Source organism: Miscanthus floridulus, chromosome 2 (genome assembly GCF_019320115.1).
Source record: "Miscanthus floridulus cultivar M001 chromosome 2, ASM1932011v1, whole genome shotgun sequence".
Classification (NCBI taxonomy): domain Eukaryota; kingdom Viridiplantae; phylum Streptophyta; class Magnoliopsida; order Poales; family Poaceae; genus Miscanthus; species Miscanthus floridulus.
The window spans coordinates 162,850,852-162,872,475 of NC_089581.1; positions in this window are offsets into that span (position 1 = coordinate 162,850,852).

The window sequence follows — 21,624 nt, forward strand, 5'->3', positions numbered from 1 at the left end:
ATCCAGATTCCTCCAGAATTCAGACAAACGAACAGTCTCGTCCGTCATGATACATGCTCTGCCGTTGTCACCCCTAGTGAATGCTCATAATATTAAATTATAGGAACATATACTCTAGAATGTGTCGATAGTTGTAGTTGACCCTAGAATATGGCATCACCGATGAACATATATACTCCCTATCCTAAAATAGTGAAATATATTTTTATAATAAATATATTAGGAGATATAAAATACTCATAACTATTTCATGATAGAAATACTTATAACTATGATTTTGTACTAGAGGTAACCTAGTAAAGTCTCCACTGGTTTGATTTCCGGTCAACGCTATGAAAAAGGGTAAAAGATTTGTTACAACTTACGCTAATACTTAGACATGACAAGAAGGACCTTCGCATTTTCATTGAGGATGAAGTTACCAGTTTAGAGGATGATGATAGTAAGACAGAAGCGATCACAGCATGTACTGTTCCTAGTGGTATACACGCTACAAAAGGTTTACTCTATATACCTAGCATCATTTGGTAGCATTGTCTCTCCCACAACTTCAAATCCAACATATGTGTAAGCTTTAACCTAAACACACTAGCACATATGTAGGAGGAGCTAATACTACCAAATTCGGGTTTGTGAAACTTGTCAAAATATTCACAAGTGGTTAAAATGCTTGGGTAAGCAACACAAACTGAAACCAAGTTAGTAGCTTGCACTTGCGTGAGACACTAGCTTGGAATTCAAACTTAATTCATATCTTTGTAACAGTTGTCATCAATAACCAAAAAGGAGGAAATTGAAAGTCCTATGTTTGGTTTTGGTAATTAAGACACAACTATTGGACTAACCTCTACTCTAAGTGTTGTCATTGAGATAGGTTATGTCCACACCAAGATTGAACAAGGATGGCACCCGTGGAAGTGATGATGGTGGCCACAAGGTGATCAAGTCCTCAACAATTAAAAAAGAAGAAAGAGAAAAACCAAATGCAAGGACTCAAGACGAAGGTATAAGCTAGGATATTTTGTTTTGCCAGTCAAGATGCAATAGAGTGCACAATCGGGTTTAGGATAAATAATCATACTATTAAGAGGGGAACTCAAAGTTCAAAACGGTTGTCTAAGTGCCACTAGGTGGATCAATTCATTGCATGTGCATTAGACCTAGTGAGGACATGAAATACCCTTGGAAAAAGGGTAGTGAAAATGCTAACTAACTTGCACTCATGTTGGAACACATTTGGAGTTAGCACATTTGGAAAAGGGTTAGAAACTCGAGCTACAAATGCTCCTAGGTGAGCATAGGACCGAGAAGGATAGCACCGAACCGATAGAGGTTGAGCCTGTTGGTTAAACCTAGCCGCAAGTGCCTCTGGGTCACCCGGACCATGGACTTTGGTCCCACGGTCTTGGTCAGGGTGGCGTCAGACCAAATGGTTGCACTGTTCATCCCATAGGCCCCACCTATCAGTGCGTAGAAAGGATTTGAAGGAGGCACCAGGACCATGGCTATTGGTTTAGTGCATGACGTCAGCCCAGTCTGATGTAATTAGGAGCGTTTTGGGAGCTCTCTGTGTTGCACCAGACAAAGGCACCTTTGGTCCGATGACCATCAGACTCAGGGCCCGTCGGACTATACGTCATAGTGACCATTGACGGGCAACAACAAGTTTCAATGTTTGAGCACCATGTATACATAGGAGTGGGCATCAGACCCTTAGCCAATGGTCCAACGGTGGCATCGGATGGTCCGTGCCCCGAATTCTATGTTGTAAAGGCACAACGGCTAGTTTGGCTCAAGGGGTGTTATAAATAGACATTGGTTGTATATGGCTATCTCTCTTGGCACTCCAACGTGATATACACCCTTGTGAGCTTGTGCAAACACCTCCCACTCGTCTCTTTGCCTATTGCTTGATCCAAATTGAGATTGGGAGTGATTCTAGTGCATTTGCATTGAGTTCTTGCATCTAGTGGCATTGGTGATCATTTGAGCTACAGGATTCTTGTTACTTTTGGTGGTTGCTGACACCTAGATGGCTTGAAGGAGCGGTGGATCATTGAGAGGCTTTGGAGATGTTGCCAGCTCTGATCGAGCAACTATAAGGGTCTCTTGTGATCATCCTCGCGGGAGATTATGAAGAGCAACTCTAGTGGAATTGTGGCTAGTTGGAGTGCACCATTTGAGTGGTTCTTGCGGCACCCTTGGTGGGTCTAGCTTGTCACGCTAGTTAGTTCATGAACCATCACGTAGGGACTCGCCACAACGAGGACATAGTTTACTGGCATGCAACTGCACCTCGGGAATATATCTTATGTCAACTCTTGCCCTATGTGGTTTGCTCACTACTCACTCTTTGCATTTACTTTCATACTTTGCTTGAGTAGTAGTTGTGTGCCTAGCCTAGAGTAGTGGTAGTTGTAGTAGTAGCCTAGTTGTAGTTGCTTCTTTTAGTATCTCTTGCTAATTCTAGCTAGTTCTTGCTAGTTGTAGTTTGTGTATTGCTGTGGCATAGACTAGATCAAGCTACTAGCATTATTTAGAAGGCTTGCCTTGGGTGAAATTAGAGCTAGTGTAATGTAGAAGCTATTAGTGCCTCATATTGTTTTAACCAAAGTTTGCACTAGCATTTGTGTTTTGTAGAAATTTTTATAGGCTATTTGCCCTCTCTAGCCATCTAGATCATATGAGCTATCCCACATCCCGATTACGCCAGGACCCGGGTGGCCCTTATGGTCATGGTGTGCAAGGCAGCTCATCCGGAACTCGATGACCTTTTGTGTCTCATGATGTTGTAGTTCTCGAGTGAACAACTCCTCTCTCACTTGATGGATCTACGCACAGGGAGGAGCCTCACCGTCGATGACGTAGAGTATATGACCAACTTTCTTGATCAACAATTGTTGCATCCTCCCATTTCCAATATCAACTTGATGTGTTGTCCTAAGGGCAGCACTTGTTCTCTTGGCAACTTTTTTGGGAACAACAAGATATACTTTATTATTGATCGTCTTGAGGATAATATTTGCGTTGCTAGAATAGTGATGAAAAAAGGGAAACACAACAAACAATGAATTGTCGCCATCCATGTCCATCGGGCTAAGACACGGCAGATAAGTTGAACTTCATTCCTCTGAAAAGCTGCATCTATCCGTTAGCCCAGGCACGGCATGAGAAATCTTGATGACATAGAATGCCAATACATAAGTTCTTTGAAGATGTATCTGGTTGATGTTGTCCATACCTTCTACATCGTCGTGTAATAGAAGCCAAATAGGACGGGCTAAGGGAAAGTGCATTGGTATTATCTAATAGGCAGTCTTATGCATTGACACATCAAATTGAGACTATTTGTAAACAATCTTTTACAATGGGTTGTCTTTTAAGTAGTCTCATAGTAATTGTATATTTCACTAATTTATGTATAAATTATTTAATCTTTTAATAGAAAGTAGGAAATTTAAGTCTTTAATGGCAACAACAAATTATAAAATGGTGAAAGAGTTATCTCATACTCCTAAACTTTAGCCTATAAGGTGCCTCTTTCTCTCACCTCCCCATCTCTCCTCTTTATCATAAAAATCCTATTTGGTGTTGCATGAGATGGCATATGAGACCACTGGCACTAAACGTGTAGTGATGTACTCGTCCTAATTAATCTAGAGTTGTTATACACCTATGAGAAAACAACCTAGAGACAGGGAAACTAAAATTGGAAGAGATGGCTAGCTTGAGCAAGCTCCCCTCTTATTTATAGAGCCATATTACACATGTCAAGCTTGCCCTTAGATATTTTCTTGAACCACTTAACCCAGGGGCATATTGGTCCAGGTTGAGATCTATGCATCTGATGGCCATGAGCCCTTCACGAGAATACTTCGCCTTGACACAAGCTTCCCAATGACACCATGTGCCTCCCCAAACTCCATCCCGGGTTTTCAGGTCCAAACCCGCAAAATTGTCTAATGGTGGTTGAGGCCCAAACCGCCAAACACAACTGGAGAAGCATATCCGCTACGCCTCCTCCACGATCTCGACGTGTGTCACTGTCCATCCTCGACTGCCCAATCACGAAGTCTTCACACCAATGCTTGACATGGTCAACTACCGCCTTGACTTGGTCAACATGGTCTACATCGTCTCCTCATATACACTTGCTCATCGACGTCACCAAGTGCTAGCCATCCACTGTCCGCCCTGGAACCTCGGTCCCTTGGTTAAAGGCTCCATGTCCATCCTTCATCGCCCTCGGTCCATCTACATGAACTCGCTTGACCTTCTCCATTGCCTCAACCATCTCAACGCTTAACACCTGCACCATGCACCCATCACAAGCCAAGAGACATGTTGCACAACACCACACTCACTCACCCATCACAAGCCAAGAGACATGTTGCCCAACACCACACTCACTCACCCATCACGAGCCAAGAGACTTGTTGCACACATATGCCTGATGTCACCCCTACTGAATGCTCATAACATAAATTAATAGGAACATATACTCTAAAATCTATCAATAGCTGTAGTTGACTCTAAAATGTGGCATCACTAATGAACATATACTCCCTATCCTTAGAATAGTGAAATATATTTTCATATAAATATATTAGGAGATATAAATATTCATAATTTTTTTATAAATCTAATTAAATTTAAAAATGACTTCTCAATCGAGACGTGTAATTATTTCAGGACAAGAATACTTATAACTATGGTTTTCTACTAGAGGTAGCCTAGTAAACTCTCCACTGGTTTGATTTCCGTTCAATGCTACGAAAAAGAGTAAAAGATTTGTTACAACTTACGATAGTACTTAGGCATGGTATGAAGGACCTTCGCATTTTCATTAAGGATGAAGTTGCTAGTTTAGAGGATGATGATCGTCTAAGATATAAGCGATCGGAGCATGTACTATTTCTTTTTTAACAATAGAATATAGAAGTATCTCAGCCTCAACATTAGTGATGCTTTAGTTGTTCCTTATTACAATAGCTATACTTGTATCGAAGCAAGCTCATAGTTCACCAAACAAAAGCGCAAAATAGAGACCCAACACTTTTTACATAATATATATGAAAACATCCATTTTTGTCCATCAAAAACCTCCAATTAATGTGGTGATCTTCAAGGCCCAGTAAGCGTTCCGCACAACTTTCTGATTCTCCACTTTATGTAGCAATGCCCAAAATCTTATCCAATATGTGGCCTTGAATAAAACCTGCATAAAAAATGGTACCTTTCGTTTATCAGACACAATATCATTTCGACTTAACCATAAAGTCCAACATAGAGCACAAACTCCAACCAAAGTTTGATGTTTTATAATTTTATGTACTCTATTAACCAAGAACTAAACTTGTGTGCGACATTAAAAGGGGTGTAAACCAAAAGTTATGAAAACAATTCTCCAAATGAATTCTGCACAAGGACAATATAAAAAAGTTGTAGTATTGTTTCATCCTCTAAATAAAAACAATAATGTTTGCTCCCTTGCCACCTTCTCTAAATTGAGTTATCCTTAGTAAAAAACAAACCTCTAAACAAAAATATTAATCTTCAAAGGTAATTTGAGCCTAAAAATCAGGTCATGTACAATTGCAACATCATCAATAAGATTTTATACATATATTGTTTTGTAAACTGTCATTTTTTGTTTGTAGCCATCTAAATGAATCATTTTGATCATTCAAAGTAATATTAGCAATTGTTGCCTCCAAATCATGCCATGGCACTAGATTATTTCCCACTAGTGCTGTTCAAAGAGATATATTTAATGGAGTTGTGCTCATTACATTAGCCACAGTGTCATGTTTTCTATGCATGATATAATATAGACTTGGATATTGTTCACTTTAAGTAAGACTTCCTAATCCCGCATCCTCCTAGAACCTCACTTGGATCCTTTGATCACTTGGTATCTCCCCCGTTAAGGAAGGGAGGCTTAACCTTCATTAAACCCATCCAAAATTAGGAGTCACCATGTTTATCTTCCACTCCTCAAAGAGGTTTGGAGCCTAAATATTTATTTTGCAATAAACGTTGCTCGATTCATCATCCTTCATAAAGCGGAAGAGCCATGTACTAAGAAAATATTTATTCTGCATATCAAGATCTTTTATCCCAAGATCCTCATTCTTTAGGGCAGCAATAGAATATTCCACTTTGCTAGTCTATATATACTTTTTTTCTTTAGGCCATCACTCTATCGGAAGAATCTGGATCTAAATAATCCAACTTAAAAAACCATAAAAGTCTCAAAGAAGATAACAAAAACATAGCCAAGCTTGCTAAGCATGTGTTTATTAAAACTAAATGGCCTTCGTAAGATAAATGGTTTCCTTTCTAGGAATTATTCTATCCAAGTTGAAAGGTCCAAGATGTCGGCTAGAGTGGGGGTGAACAACATTCCTAGAAATATAAAAACACAGATAGAAAGCTTAGAATTTTTTAACCTCCCAATGTCAGAAATTCTGATTTGGGGTTGGAAGTTCTGATTTGGGTGACGTGAAATCTCAAATCAATAACGATTACACCTATGTAATCGAATCTACTTGTTACCAAAGGTTGCTAGACATGCAATGAGTTGTCCTTGCAAAACCTACAACCAAAAACATGAGAACAAGTGATCAGGGCGAATTGCCCAAAAGTAAATCTTGAACAATAAGAACACAAGAACAAGAAGGATATTGTCGGGTTCATAAACCCGGGGTCCCTAATGGACCCACTTCCCTGCAAAACCCGGCCCAGCAAGCGACGTAGCGATAGCATGCGCCTAGGCCGGCCAGATACATAATGACAGGCCAAAACAACGATTCGGTCCCTGACCGGAAGGCTAGCCAAGGTGGGACCGTAGTCCGACTCTGACCTCCTTCTCCGACTGAGGATACGCCGAACCTCTGCTCATTGCTCTTTCCTGACCGAGACGGTCGGGGCCAACTAGGAACGACTGATCGGGGACACCCGCTCGGTGTGGACCTGGGGAGCAAGCGGAGCAGATAAGGTAAGGTGCCCAAGTTAACCGTAATACCAAGGACTATACCCTGCCATGCCCTGCGCACCTATAGAACGGTGCCATCGGGGCATGTCAGACGAACATGGTAGAACCTACCAGACGTGTCGGAGTATAAACAGTATTGTGGGCATCGTCGTTTGCCGTACCAGGTGAACATGGTAGAGCCTGCTAGATGTGTTTGAACATAAACAGTATTGTGGGCACAGATGGCCATCTCGTACCCGATGGTGTGGGCAACAAGACTAGGCAGCACACATATACACTCTCTCTCTTTTTCTCTGACTTGTAAGGCCATCCCCTTCAACTATAAAAGGGGATGAGCTCTCTACTAAAAGCCCCCCCCCCCCCGAAGACTGGTGACTCGATAGCTCAGTAGCTCTAGGGCTTGACAACTACATAGTCTACACGCTCTCAATAGCTGATAAGCTCGGACACACAAAGCATACATTTCAATACTTAGTGCATGTTTGAGCATCCGTCACTCTCTTCCACTCGGTTCAGAGTTCGATCGGGCCTCTAACACCCCCCTTTCTCATTCCTTACTCGTTTGTAACCCCATAGCAAACTTCAAGCACCTGGGCTCAGGAATAAAGTCACCGACCGACCTCAACTAGACATAGGGCTTGTTGCCTGAACTAGTATAAATCCTATGTCATTGAGTGCTAGGCCACATCCGATCATAACACACGACAAAACTACAAATATTTACTTGTTGGTCACTTTTCGCACCGACAGATACACTCGATTTGTTTACTGAAGTTTGGGCCTCAACATGAATCATACATCTCCATTGAGGAAGCTGTGAGTGACACTCCATGGTGCACTCTAGCAGGGTCTCTTTCAACCACTTTTCTCAATCCACTAAGCTTGATCTCTTCCCTTATGGAGGCAAGATTAGGGCCTTCACAAACTTCCCTAGCTCACCACAAGAACTAGAGGTCACTGGCAACTCCTTGTCATCTAGGAGGCTTCACCTCCAAGACTAACAAATGCTTCACCGAATGATGAACAAGTTCCATAAGTGCTAAAGGGTGGTATTGCTCTCTCTTGATATCAAACACCCAATCTCTCAACCCTACTCTCTAGATCTCACAAGAATAAATCAATCCTCACAAAGAGAAAGAGGGGAGAGCTCTTTGGCATCTATGGATATGTTTTTCATGATCTAAAGAGCTACCACAAGAGGAGGGGTTGAGGGAGTATATATACTCAGCCCCAAAATCTGACCATTATGTTACTTTTTTGCACAAGGTAAAAAATTCCAATAGTGTTGATAGAATATCGTCGGCAGTCCTCCGAGGGGGTATCCCATGAAGGTAGATTGATCAGCAGAGGAGCATGAGATCAAGAACAAGAAGGTAACAGAGACACACAAGTTAGATAGGTTTAGGCTGTCAGTATGACATAATACCCTACTCCTGTGGTCTGTTGGTTTGTATTAGCTATCATCTGATATTGCATGTGTTTGGAGGGGGTCCCTGCCCGCCTTATATAGTCTGGGGAGCAGGGTTACAAGTTGGTTAGATCTAAGAGATAACCAGAAAGTAATAACTGATTATAGGAATCTTGGGATCATACATATCCTAACAGATCTCGTAATATCTTTGGGATATCTTTTAGATGTCTTGTGGAAGGCACCGACCAGAGTCATGCCCCACAAGGCTTCGTCTTATGGGCTGGGCCGCCCCTAAGGGCGGAGCCCATGTGGTCCACCATGGGTATCCGGGGTCATACCTCCCACAGCTAGTCCTCGAGCACCTTGTACCCATTATGCAATGCCATCTTGAACTTGTCCGAGCAGGTGCGAACAAAGCCGAGCAGTCAAACTCATGGTTCGACCACCATGATGAGTTGCCGAGCAGTTGTGAGCAGTTGCCGAGCAACGTGTACTATTTCTGAGCAGCACAAATCGTAGCCGAGCAGCATAACCCAAGCACGGCTTGCCATAAGGGTGTAAGGAGCTCAAGTTTAGAATCGAAAATTTCTTCGTAGTGGATCAAGTGTGCCCACTTAGAGTCCGACCACGAGAAAAGGAGATAATCTTCCTTAGCTTAGAGAGGCGTGGAGTCTTCTAGAATAAAGCAAGCACATTCACTGCGAGGTAAAGTGTGCCCACTTAGTCCCCGAGCCTGACAGTAGATGACGTAGTCATATGGTGCCAGGGTCCAAAGTAGAAGAATAGTAAAAGACCAGCCGAGTAGACAGCCAGTCCTCAAGCGCAGCACTGAAATGAGAGAGAACACATTCACCACAAGGTGAAATGTGCCCACTTAGTCCCCGAGCCTGATAGTAGGTGACATAACCATGTGGTGCTAAGGTCAGAAACAGAAAAATATTAAAAAGATCGGTCGAGCAGGTAGCCAGTCCCCGAGTCATTTATGGAGATATCTGAAAAACTCCATCATGGAGAAAAAACCGGAGTAATGGCTGTACAGTAACCATTACTGACCCTCAATAAATGGCAGAGAAGTCAGCGATTATTCACGAGTAATAACCAATGGTGGCGATAAATGAGCGACATGGGCTGCAGTTACGCGAAAGCCCAGGCTGCGGCCCATTAATCCACGTCGGAGAATTCAGAGGGGCGCAAATTGTGGGCATGGTTTCCCAAAAACCCTCGAATATGAGAGGGTGGGGAAAGTGCTTTATAACTACGCCGCTGCATTCCGCGTTCATACCTTTGTCATTCTGCCATTCCATCTTCATCCTCAATCCTCGCGTTTCCAGAGTCGCTTCCACATTTGCTTCTGCCGCCAAACCCCAATCACATCGCATAGATGGCGCTGAAGAAAGGAGCTGCCAAATCAAAGAAAACAAACCCCAAGAAGGCGAGCGCCGGCACTCGGTGGGATGAAGAGTGGGTGCCATCATGAACAGGAGAGGTGGATCTTAACATATTGGTGGAGGCTGGCATTCTTCCTAACCGTGCTACCACCGGATGGTGGCCGGCCCTTGGTGAGTTTTTCCCAATGCCTCATACCGATGAAGTGGTGGTATTCGAGGATTATTTCTGGTGCAGGTTGGGATTTCCTATTCATCTGTTCCTGAGGGATCTGTTGGAGCTTTGGGTGGTTAGTCTATGCAACCTCCATCCCAATACCATTCTACACATCTCAATCTTCATCCATTTCTGTGAGGCACATCTCAGAATCCTCCCCCATTTCAATCTCTTTCGTTACCTGTTCTGGCTAAAAAAGAGAGGCGGCAGTGGTTCCAAAGTGGTCAGCAGGGTGTACCTTCAGCTGTGCGATGGGATGGCGGGTGAGTACCTTACTGTGCCACTGAACACATCATTGAAGGGGTGGAATGACAGGTGGTTCTACATGAAACAGAGCCACCCAGCCATCTGCTGCGGCGCTGACCACATCCCGAAGAGTCAGAGGAGCTGGTCAGAGACGCTGAACAGCGCTGACATGGAGCAAGTGAGGGAGCTTCTTGCCTTAATAAGGGGAGTGAGAACCAATGGCGGATTGGTAGTGGCAAGCTTTATAGTACACCGCATGCAGCCCTATAAAGAGAGGGCGCATCTAGCCTTCGAGTTCAAGGGGGAGACCAATGGTACCCAGGAGAGGCCGGAGATGCTGTCGAGGAACATTTGTGAAGAGCAGGCTGCAGAGCTATTCGCTCTGTTTTCCTCTTTCAACATGTCAGGGTATACAAAGCCCTTCAACTACAAAAATCTGCCTCCTTAGGTAAATATCTTAGTTGTGTATTCCTGATGCTTTTTATCCTTCTTCATTACCGAGCAGTGGACTGATTTACCTATGCAAAGATCCACTCATAGGATAGGGCGGTGTACTTTTCAAGTGTGCCAAAGGGCAATTGGCCACCAGTTGTGGATGCACGACCACCAACTCAACCAGAAGGAAGTGCCATCGACGTCTTGTCGGACTCTAGAGGCACAGATGTTGGTCAGACAGAGAGTTCTCCCCTGGTGTCGGAGAAAGCCTGGGGGAAGAGGGCAGCGACAGATGAGCTAGCCCAGAAGGGGAGGAAGATGGCGGGTGCTACTCCCATCAAACCAAGCGGCATCTCGCTTGGCGATGATTAGACTAGTCGAACACAAAGGACCATTGTGTTCGACTAGTCAGATGATGATGAAGTTCTGATGGATCCTCCATCAAGCACGAAGGAGCCTCTGCGCAGCACTCCCATAGGGAATCAATCAAGGGGAGGTGAAGAAGTCCCTGAGCCATAGACAAGGGAAGTCCCCGAGCAATAGACGAGGGAAGTTCCCACACAGTAGACGATGGGAGTCCCTATGGGGCAAACGATGGGAGTCCCTGAGCAACAGGCAGAGGCAAACCTGGAGCAGCAGGCGGAGAGGGCCCCAGAGAGTCAGGCAAAACAGAGGTTGACTATGGAGGAGCCAAGACCTCCTCTACAGAGTATGGGAGTCGACCCCACGGCTGTGCCTAGGGGCTCGGGCAGGCACTACCAGTTCAAGAAATTAAATCGGTAGACCAAACCGTAAGTATCCTTGCCTTGGAGTTAATTTGTTGTAGTTTCTTAACTTTTGTGATGACTAACGAGCTGACTTGATGCAGAGCAAGGCGTATAATAGATCTAGTCCTACCCATTTAGACTAACTGAGCAGCCGAAGGCTAGCTCCAGGATGGAGGGAATGCTGGTGGACCCCATCCTAGAGTCCCTAGGTGCTCGTCAGCATAGGGGGAGCCAATTGCCACCGTTGACGGACTTGGCGGCGGTGAACAGCTGCCGTCTATGGTGAACGAGTCGATGACTGCACCCTCAGCTATGGGAGGCACCACTAGGTCCTCTAGAGTACAAACTATAGTTACTAGCATCGCGCCGGAATCTAGAGCGGAGAATCTTGCAGTGTCAAAGGAGTAGACGGCGCTCCTCGAGGCGTTGGAGTGCATGGTTGGACCCGCTATCCGGCCACCGAGCCCCCAAGGTGGTGCCTCTGGCTACAGCAAAGGAGGACGAGGTGGAGGAGATCGAGCATGAGGAACCTCGACCCCAAGCTGTCTGAATCCTCCGAAAGCACGGTGATGACATAGAAATTGTTGAAGAGGAGGACACCACCAGGGAGTTTGGGAGACTAGAAACCACCCTTGCCTAGGTGATGAAGCAGATCAAAGTTAGTACTACATCTGGAATGCTCCTCTTTGATGTTGGGAATTGGATTTTGACATTGTCATTATGCATTTGCAGGAGATAACTCAGACTATCGAGCAGCGCCGCCAGCTGATAAAGAGGATGGAGCCCCTCACCGAGGAGAACGAAAAACTCAGAGAGGCGGTGAATGCCTCAGAGAGAAACATCCAGAGGGACCAACATGAATGAGACCTTGCATCGTCCAACATGTGGGACCTAGAATACTAGAGGGGGGGTCCTATCTATGCAGCTAGTGGCTGCGTCCGAGCAGCTAGCGGCTGCATCCGAGCAGCTAGCGGCTACGTCTGAGCAGCTACAGAGCCAGTTCGAGCAGCTGGCTACTATCTTCGGACAACTGAGGAGTGCCTCCGAGCAGTTGGAATAGAAATCCAAAGAGCACAGAAGTGTATCCGAGTAGAAAGCAGGTATGGTATATCGGCGAATGCACTTGGTATTGCTGAACAGCCATATGTTTGGTGGTAACTGCTACGCTTGTAGAGCAAAATGCGGAGCTCAGCCAACTACGCCAGGCCATTGAACAACCTCGATAGGAGAAGGCGAAGGAGTATGAGCGAGCAGACAAAATGGCCAAGGAGCTGAAAGGTGAATACCTCCTGGTCGGAATTACTGTCGAAGTAGTTTCCTTGTATGATGGAACATTGTAACACTTGTAGGCTACCGTCATAAAGCCAAGGCATAGTTTGATGTGCTAGTGTAGGAGGCCAGGACACAAAGGGATAACTTCAACGCTGTAGTCACCACAATTAAACCGGTGCTTGACTGTGTCGACCTAGAACCGGGTATTTTGCTCGATGGCAGGCAACAACATTCAGACACCATCGTCCAGAGGTGCAAAGCAATGTGGGAGAACTTCAAGAGCTTCAACTGTGACGCCATTGTGTCTATCGCTACTCACACCCTTGCGGTGGTTCAGTCCCATTACCCAACCATCGACCTTCAGGCAATAGGGGGTGGGTTCATCGAAGGACTGAGCGATGCGAAGACCCAGCAGTTGAAGGATCAGATGGAGGACGCAGCGAAGAAGCTGGCCAATGATATAGACCTGTTCAGTGAGATGGATGGTGATGGTGAAGCTCGATGATCTATTCAGAGATTGTCATCTGTAATATCTTGACAGTGTAGTTAGAACACACGAAAGCGTGAAAAACAATTATGTATGTGAGGAATGTTACAAGGTGCATGTGTATGCAGTTTGCTTGTATTTTCGGTGAAAAAGAATCCTCGTAGTGTTGACCATGATGTATTTATATGGAGTCCCCGGTTTCGGTTTTGCCATTCCGAGGAGGGCTGTCGACGCTAACATTAAAGATTGCACCACCCCAGAAGGGTGGGAAAAGGAGCTGCTTGGTGAAGGTTTCGGCGAGGGTCTCCATAGAGTCCTGAGACTCAGAGCCTAGATTTTCCTCTAGGATGGTCTAGAGGGACGCTCTAGGGCACCGGCCTATGTGTAGCATGTTGATGGCTGGCGGAGGCTAGACGGTGAGCTGGTCGGCGAGTGGATGAGCATCTCCCACCTGGTTGGTGAATTTTCCCCTCAGGGTGTCTTGGTAAGTAGTGGCGACGTTGGTGAGCCTAAAGGGCAGAGCCACAACTCCTGGAGTTTTCCAAGCAGCCTCTGATAGATCTGGATTGGAGGGTGGTCGGTGTTGAACCAAAGTGTCCAGGGCTGATTCGGCGATGAAGAGGCAACCGTCGAGCTTCAGACCGACTCGATCGATGGATTCGATTAGATCATCATTGTTGATCTGCCTCCTCTGGTAGCAAGAAAGCGGGTGGTGGGTTGTTGATGAAGGCGACCTCGGAAGTGGTTCCAAGATTGGATCTATAGTTGCAGGTGTGGGGGTGGTCGGCACAGAAACGATCTACACTGGCTCAAGGAGCTCTCTGACTCCATCAGCGTTGATGACCCACGAGATGGATCCGACCGTAAAGATCTGGTCAGGCTGTGGAAGGGACGAAGAGCCTGTGGAAAAAACCATCTTGTTCGATAAGGAAACAACACACACAGCCCCTACCTGGCGCGCCAACTATCGATAGAATATCGTCGGCAGTCCTCCGAGGGGTATCCCAAGAAGGTAGATTGATCGACAGAGGAGCATGAGATCAAGAACAACAATGCAATAGAGACACATGAGTTAGATAGGTTTAGGCCTTCAGTATGACGTAATACCCAACTCCTGTGGTCTGTTGGTTTGTATTAGCTATTGTCTAATATTGCGTGTGTTTGGAGGGGGTCCCTGCCCGCCTTATATAGTCCAGGGAGCAGGGTTACAAGTTGGTTAGATCTAAGAGATAACCGAAAAGTAATAACTGATTATAGGAATCTTAGGATCATACATATCCTAACAGATCTCGTAGTATCTTTGGGATATCTTCCATATGTCTTGCGGAAGGCACCGACTAGAGTCGTGCCCCACAAGGCTTCATCTTGTGGGTTGGGCCGCCCTTGAGGGCGGAGCCTATGTGGTCCACCGTGGGTATCCGGGGTCATACCCCCACAAATAGAGATTGGAAATTCCAACCCCAAAAGGATTTTGAATATGTGCACAATATTTCATGAGAGAAGTCAACAACGGTTTAGAAATTGCGACTAATGCCCAAAATTTCTGACCCAAAAATTGCAAGCTGGAATTAGGACCCTGGTGAGAAATTTCCTAAAAATTCCTACAAGCTAAGAAATTCCGATAGAGGTCAGCATTTTCTATACCTTGATAGAAAAAGCACAGTTTGTAAAGCTCTAAGTTAGAGACTAACTAAACTAAGTTTTTGGTTATTGACCTATGAGCACTAAGACTTGTCACCACACTCAATTTTGCATCCCTCTTGATAGTATGACGTACCTATATTCAATATCAAAGATAAAATCTATATCAACCTCTTGAGATTTCAATAGTATTTTATGCCATTATTCACATATTCCTTCACTATGAGATACAACCAACTTTGTGTAAATTTTTTGAGCAAATTCACCTTGAGTATATGACTTCAACCATTTCTAACCATATGAGTTCACTTTATAGCATCAAGTCACTTCTTCCAAAAAATCCAATAATGATTTGATCCTCCTCACAACGTGACTTCCCATAGCTGGATTAGTGCCAAGACTATATGCATGTACTCTCTTCTTGACCACAACCATGGTCCATCAATGCACAAGCCATTGCTTGCCTTTCACCCTTGCTTAGTCCTTTGAAGCCCTTTCCTTGCCATCTTCACCCTCTCAAGCCATCCTAAGACACATGGTGATTTGAACCAACAATAAGCATACATTGAATTCCTTTTCATGAAATCCATCTTCATCTTCATTGATTTTTCAAACAAGCTCTCCAAGTAAGACCATTCCATATGAATAACCTCATCTCCTCATTTACCCTTTCTCAATTATGCATGCCTTCACATGACGCAATGATATTCCATAACGTATGAACCATTTCATCAATTTTTTTGAGAATTACACAGTACAACAGGACGCCCACATATGCACGCATATTAAAATGATCCTGATTTCCCACGAAGGGAAAATCCATAGATACGAATTATAATGTGATAGTCCAGGAGATCGGGCCATCACATTATCAAATAACAGTTGATACCATAGTTCATACATAGCAGAAGTACACGTTTACAAGGTATTACAACACTTGGTTACACCTATGCAAGTTCATCCATATTTTATAATAGTTCATCAAGTTTTAACCCATCTCATCAACACATTCACCCATCCCATCACACACATCTCACCACACTCTCACTCTCTAGGCGGCAAGGATGACTCCCACTCGTACCTTGCCTCAACGGCCCAAGCTGGAAACCAACACCAAACCTAGGGGGGAGAAGAAGAAAGGACACCACTCACTAATCAAGGGAAGCATAAGTCATAGGAATATCCATATCCGAGGATGTGGCTATATGTATAGATTGATCAACTCTATAGAGCATGTATACCTAGAACCACAAGATCACCATCATAGGTAGTGCGCCCCACCTAGGCTGATACTGGGCTACCTTCCAACCGATGTGATGCCACCCTACCACTCAGCCCTAGGCCACCCAGAGTCCACTGAAATGCTAAGACTGTGAGATGTAGTAACAGGCCCCAGAGGTCACTACGCTATCTTAGGAGGGTGTGAGCCATACGCCCATACCTCCCTACACTATCCACTTCCAACCTAGTAGTAGTGGCACTATCCTAGCTGGTCAGCATCTGTCCCCTGCCCATTCAGGAATGAGTGGCATGCACATAGGGTCTTATGATCCGGTTCTCTCGACATACCAGTCCTTAGAGGGATCGGACATGATATCTTCTCCAAGGGGATAACCAACACCCCATGCCTTGGTGGCACCTCCATCCTAGGGCTTCATCCCATAAAGACACTCCACCCTAGGATCTCCTCATCTCACATGCACTCGCCACAGGTACCACTCGTAGGGGATGCCTAGGTCGCACCCTCCGGGCAAGACTCATCTAATGACTCATCGTAAGATCCTACTTGATCGACTCAACCCTCACCACACACCCAAGATGCACGCCAATATCTCCCCAAGTTGTTACTAGTTTTAGTGGCACCATGTGCCTTAGCCACTCACAAACAATCCATGCTTTATGTTAGTGTTTCAAATAAACACCAACTAGTAAATTTATATTTGTTGCGCGTTAGGCCCGGATGGTGTGCTAAAAGACACAAGGTTTATACTAGTTTGGGCAGAATGTCTCTATGTCTAGTCTGCTGCTCCTCATGTTATTAGCACTAAAAAGGTTCATAGTAGGGGGTATAAATGGTCGAGAGAGGGATAGGTCCCAAGTCTCTGATGGAATGGTCGAAAGGGCGCTGAGAGTTCAGTTGCTGCTCAGCTACGTGTTATGTGGTGCGTAGGATTGATCCGCCCTCATAGTGGGGTGTCCTACCCTCCCTTTTATAGACCAAGAGGAGCAGGGGTTAGAGATGGGAGAAAGAGGAAAAAACCAGAGGTAGAGAAGGTCCTTTGAAGGTGTCAGGTCTTCCTTTTCCCTTGAGCTTACCCTGCTGACATGGCAGATGATGCCAGGGATATCACGTTCATTGATCCTAATGGGGCCATGCTCTGGCTTTGTTTTAGCAAGTGGTCACATCCCATCCTACTCTGGTGGATGGTGCGCGTGCCAGGGTGACGAGCCATGACCCTACGGGGAATAGATAGGGAAGTGACTATATGTCTGTTACTGTAGATGATGCGAGTTCCCTCCTGGATTATAGTGGTTATCGTATGCTTATGTTAGGATCTGCGTCCGATGGCTGATGGCGGCGCCCACAACATGGTAAGACAAAAGTCGGCGCCTACAACACTGTTCGGGCTCTATCATGCCTAGAAGGGCTTAAAGCACCTGTCCCGTCATATCCTGATGGTACTTTCCCACAAGCGTGCATGGTATGGTCCTTGGTACTATGGTTGACTTGAGTATCCTATCCTACCCTATGCTTATCATTATGAAGGAGTAGGGTGCATACGTTGGGTGAGGTGGAGCCTGCCCCAGAATGTCGAGTGAGGCAGAGCCAGCCCTCAGATGTTAGGCGAGGCAGAGCTAGCCCTCGAACATCGGGTGAGGCAAAGCCTGCCCCTAGACATCAGGTGAGGTGGAGCCAGCCCTCAGATGTTGGGCAAGGCAGAGCTTGCCCTCAGTTGTCGAGTGAGTCGGAGCCCAACCCTCGAGGGCCGGGTGAGGTGAGGCCAGTCCCTGGTCATCGAGCGAGGCAGAGCCAGCCCTCAGCCATCGGGTGAGGCGGAGTCTACCCCTAGACGTCGAGCAAGGTGGAGTCCAGCCCTCGGGGGTTAGGCGAGGCAGAGCAAATCCCTTAGGGTCAGGCAAGGCGAGGCAAGGCTAGTCCCTGATCATCGGGTGAGGCAAAGCCAGCCCTCAGCTATCGGGTGAGGCGGAGTCTGCCCCTAGACATCGGTCGAGGTGGAGTCTAGCCCTCAGGGGTCGGGTGAGGCGGAGCCAACCCTCATGGACCGGGCGAGGCATGGCCAACCTTCGGTCGTATAGGCAAGAAGTGCAGTTGCGTTCTTATCTGTTTGAAAGCATCAACGTTTGATGGTTATTAGTTCCACCTCATTGGGTACTCTAGTATTAGGTCCCTGACAGTTGCCCCTAAGCCCCCGGGTGATTCGGATAGAATCGCCCGAGGGTGATTTGACTTGCCAAAGGGTGCGTGCAAGCGCACCCGATGGGTGTAGCCCCCGAGCCCCTAGGTGATTTGGATAGAATCGCCCGGGGGGTATTTTGATTCGCCAGAGGGTGCGCGCGAGCGCACCCATCAGGTGTAGCCCCCGAGCCCCTAGGTGATTCAGATAGAATCGCCTAGGGGTTATTTCGATTCGTTAGAGGGTGCGCGCGAGCGCACCCATTGGGTGTAGCCCCCGAGCCCTCAGGTGATTCGGATAGAATCGCCCGGGGGGGTAATTCAGACCCTTCGTGGGTATGGCTGTGAGATTTGGTGTTTTGACAACTAGATATCTTAAAGGGAACCTAGGTATCCCGTTCGTAGGGATTCGTCTAGGGTCAGCCTGGCTGAGACTTGATTGCGGATCGAGACTCCCTTGAGGCTCGTGTGCCTAAGTTTTGGCCGCTCGTAGGCCCATCCCTCGTTGGGACGGCTGTCGAAACTATTGGGCCAGCCCTTGAATTCTAGGGCCCAGGCGGGCTAGAGAAATGCTTTTTGACCTATATCCCTTCTGCGAGAAAAGAGTCCTGGTCTGCCCGAGAAGGCGAAATGTCCGACGCGACTTTGGTGGGAAAGGATAGGGATTGTGGACGCATATCCCATGATGTGACGTGGTGGTATATTGTGGTAGGCACGAAGATCTAGGTGGATGGTTGCCCTTCTCGCTTCTGTTGCCCCTATAAAACCAAGGGGTTCGCCCCCAGGGTTCCATACTTTGCCTCCTCGCCTTTGCATCTACAACCTCCGCCGCCAATCACCTGAGCCTCCCGCACCCGTATCACAACCATCGTCAAGCTCGCATCCAACCACCCCTATCATCTAATGGAGCAGTGGTGTAGATCCGATGTCACCCTCTAGCACCTGGAGGGCCTTGTTCACCGTGGCCTTCTTTGCATGTGGACCACCACCGAGGAGTGGTGGCTGCCTGATAATGAGGATGCGCCATCACTGCCCAAAGTCTATGTTGTGTCCTTCACTCACTTTCATGAGGCGGGATTCACCACCCCCACCCACAAGTTCCTTCGAGGGCTGCTAAATTACTACAAGGTGGAGTTGTAGTACCTTACTCCCAATGGGGTCCAGCACATTGCGGCGTTCATCGCCCTATGTGAGGGGTTCTTGGGGATTAGTCCCCACTTCGACCTATGGCGGTATTTCTTTGCCGTCACCCTCTTGAAGAAGCAGGAGAAGAAGCGAGAGCTGAGCATGCCAATGGGATGCGCTGGCATCTCGCTCCGCAACAATCGGGTCAATGAGTACCCGTCGATGCGTCTATCGACCTCCAACAAGGGGTGGCATTCGCATTGGTTCTATGTCAAGAACAACACAGCCACCCCCTTGCCAGTGTTCACCAAACGCCTCATCGATGAGGTCCTAGAATCATGGAGGATGTGGAGGGTCCTAGATAAAGAAAAGAAGAAAATCCAGGACCATCTCACCGCCCTCCAAATTCTGAAGGAGAGGGGCATGAAGGGGTCAGGGATCATCGGTGCCTACCATTTGTGGAGGGTGGCACCACTGATGAGTCATGCGCTTCCACTGTACCTGATGGTGCCCGGAGCATCCCTCGATGGGACGACGCTTGTCGAAGAAGCGCTCTCCCCCTCAGAAGTGGCGCAGCGCATCAAGAAGGCGATAGAGCCTTTGAAGGATGACATCGGTGTTGTTCTTGATTTTGTGTATCCAGTACCGGGGCACCCCCCAATGCATCTAGAACTGGGGTACATTGACTTCATAAGTTCTCTTTCCCGGTGCCTCCTTTTTACTTGAATTCCTAACCCCTTGATGCTGACATTAGGATAGCAGGACCAACCGAAGAGACTTGTCTTTACAGATAGCTCAGCTCCACTGCCAAAGGACCCGCTCATGGCAGCGGTGAATCGCACCGCGGTTGAGTGGCAGAGGAAGATGAAGGAGTTCAAGAGGAAGAAGAAGCTACAGAAGTTGTAGGCACGGGAGCAAGGAGAGGAGATAGACTATGATGATGACGACAATGATGAGGAAGATGATGAGGTAGTTGTAGACATTGAGTGGGGTGACCTGGGAGGCAAGGACGCGCTGATAGGTACCCATTCATCAATGCAGGGACCCTTCCTATTCCACGAGAGGGAAGGTACGGCCGTGAGGCCAAAGGAGGCGGGCTGGACCGCAGGCCCATCCTTAGAACCATTAGGTGCTAGCTGGAGCGGGTGGACCTGTCACCGCACCCTAAGAGCCAGCGAGGGTGGGCGGATCTACCACCATGCCAAGGTGCTAAGAGAGGGGAGTGGCTCTGCTGTTGTGTCCTTAGATACGAGAGGGGTGAGCCCCTCAGCCTAGGAGCAAGGGATGGGCTCAAAATGGTCCTACCCTGATGAGGTGGAGTAGGGAACGAGGGGTTCGTCCCCCAAACATCTCCACCGCCCAACAGCACCAGTGTAAGTTGCTGATTCCTCTGTTATCTCTGTTTTTCTCTATTTTTCATAGTGACTCATTCCTTTTGTTTCTTCTGTAGTGCTGGGAGACGGGTCATACGGGGCACTTCCATAGTGTTGGTGCCCAAGAAAACCATCACCCTTTAGGCAAGGCGGGGGTCACCGCCTGAGGTCGCTCCTGTTTTGGGCGAGAACGGAGCCGACGTCACAGCCTCGTCGGCCGATCTAGCGCCGCCTATGGTGGTGCCCATGCCCTTGGTGGGTCAAGCGGTAGGCAAGGCTAAGGGGGCACCCTCAGAGGTCGCCACTCAACCGACGACGGAAGTGATGCCGCTGCCGACGTCGATGTGGGCAGAGCTATCAGCCTTACCCATTGCATCGACCATGGTGGGCACGGCGCAGCCAGACGAGGTCCTGCTGACAGAGGCGACGGTGATGGTGGTCATGATAGATTGGTCATAGCCAGAAGCTATCATGGTGACGCTCGAGGCAGCGGCGCTTCTCATGCTACCGGAGGCCCTAGAGACAACGCCCACCATGGGCGGGTGAAAGGTCCTAATGGCTAGAGGGGGGTGAATAGCCTAATAAAAATTTCTACAACAACACTTAACCAAATGGTTAGACAATTATGAGGCGAAGCGAGTGTTGTGCTAGCCTACTCAAAATGCAAGCCACCTACCACAATTCTAGTTTAGATAGTGTCAATTCACACAAGAGCAATGACACTACCCTATGTTAGTGTGCTCTCAAAGGCTAACTAAAGAGCCACACCAACCAAGCATGCAAGCTCTCACAACTAGCTACACTAAAGAGCTTGTCAACTAGTTTGCGGTAAAGTAAAGAGAGTGATCAAGAG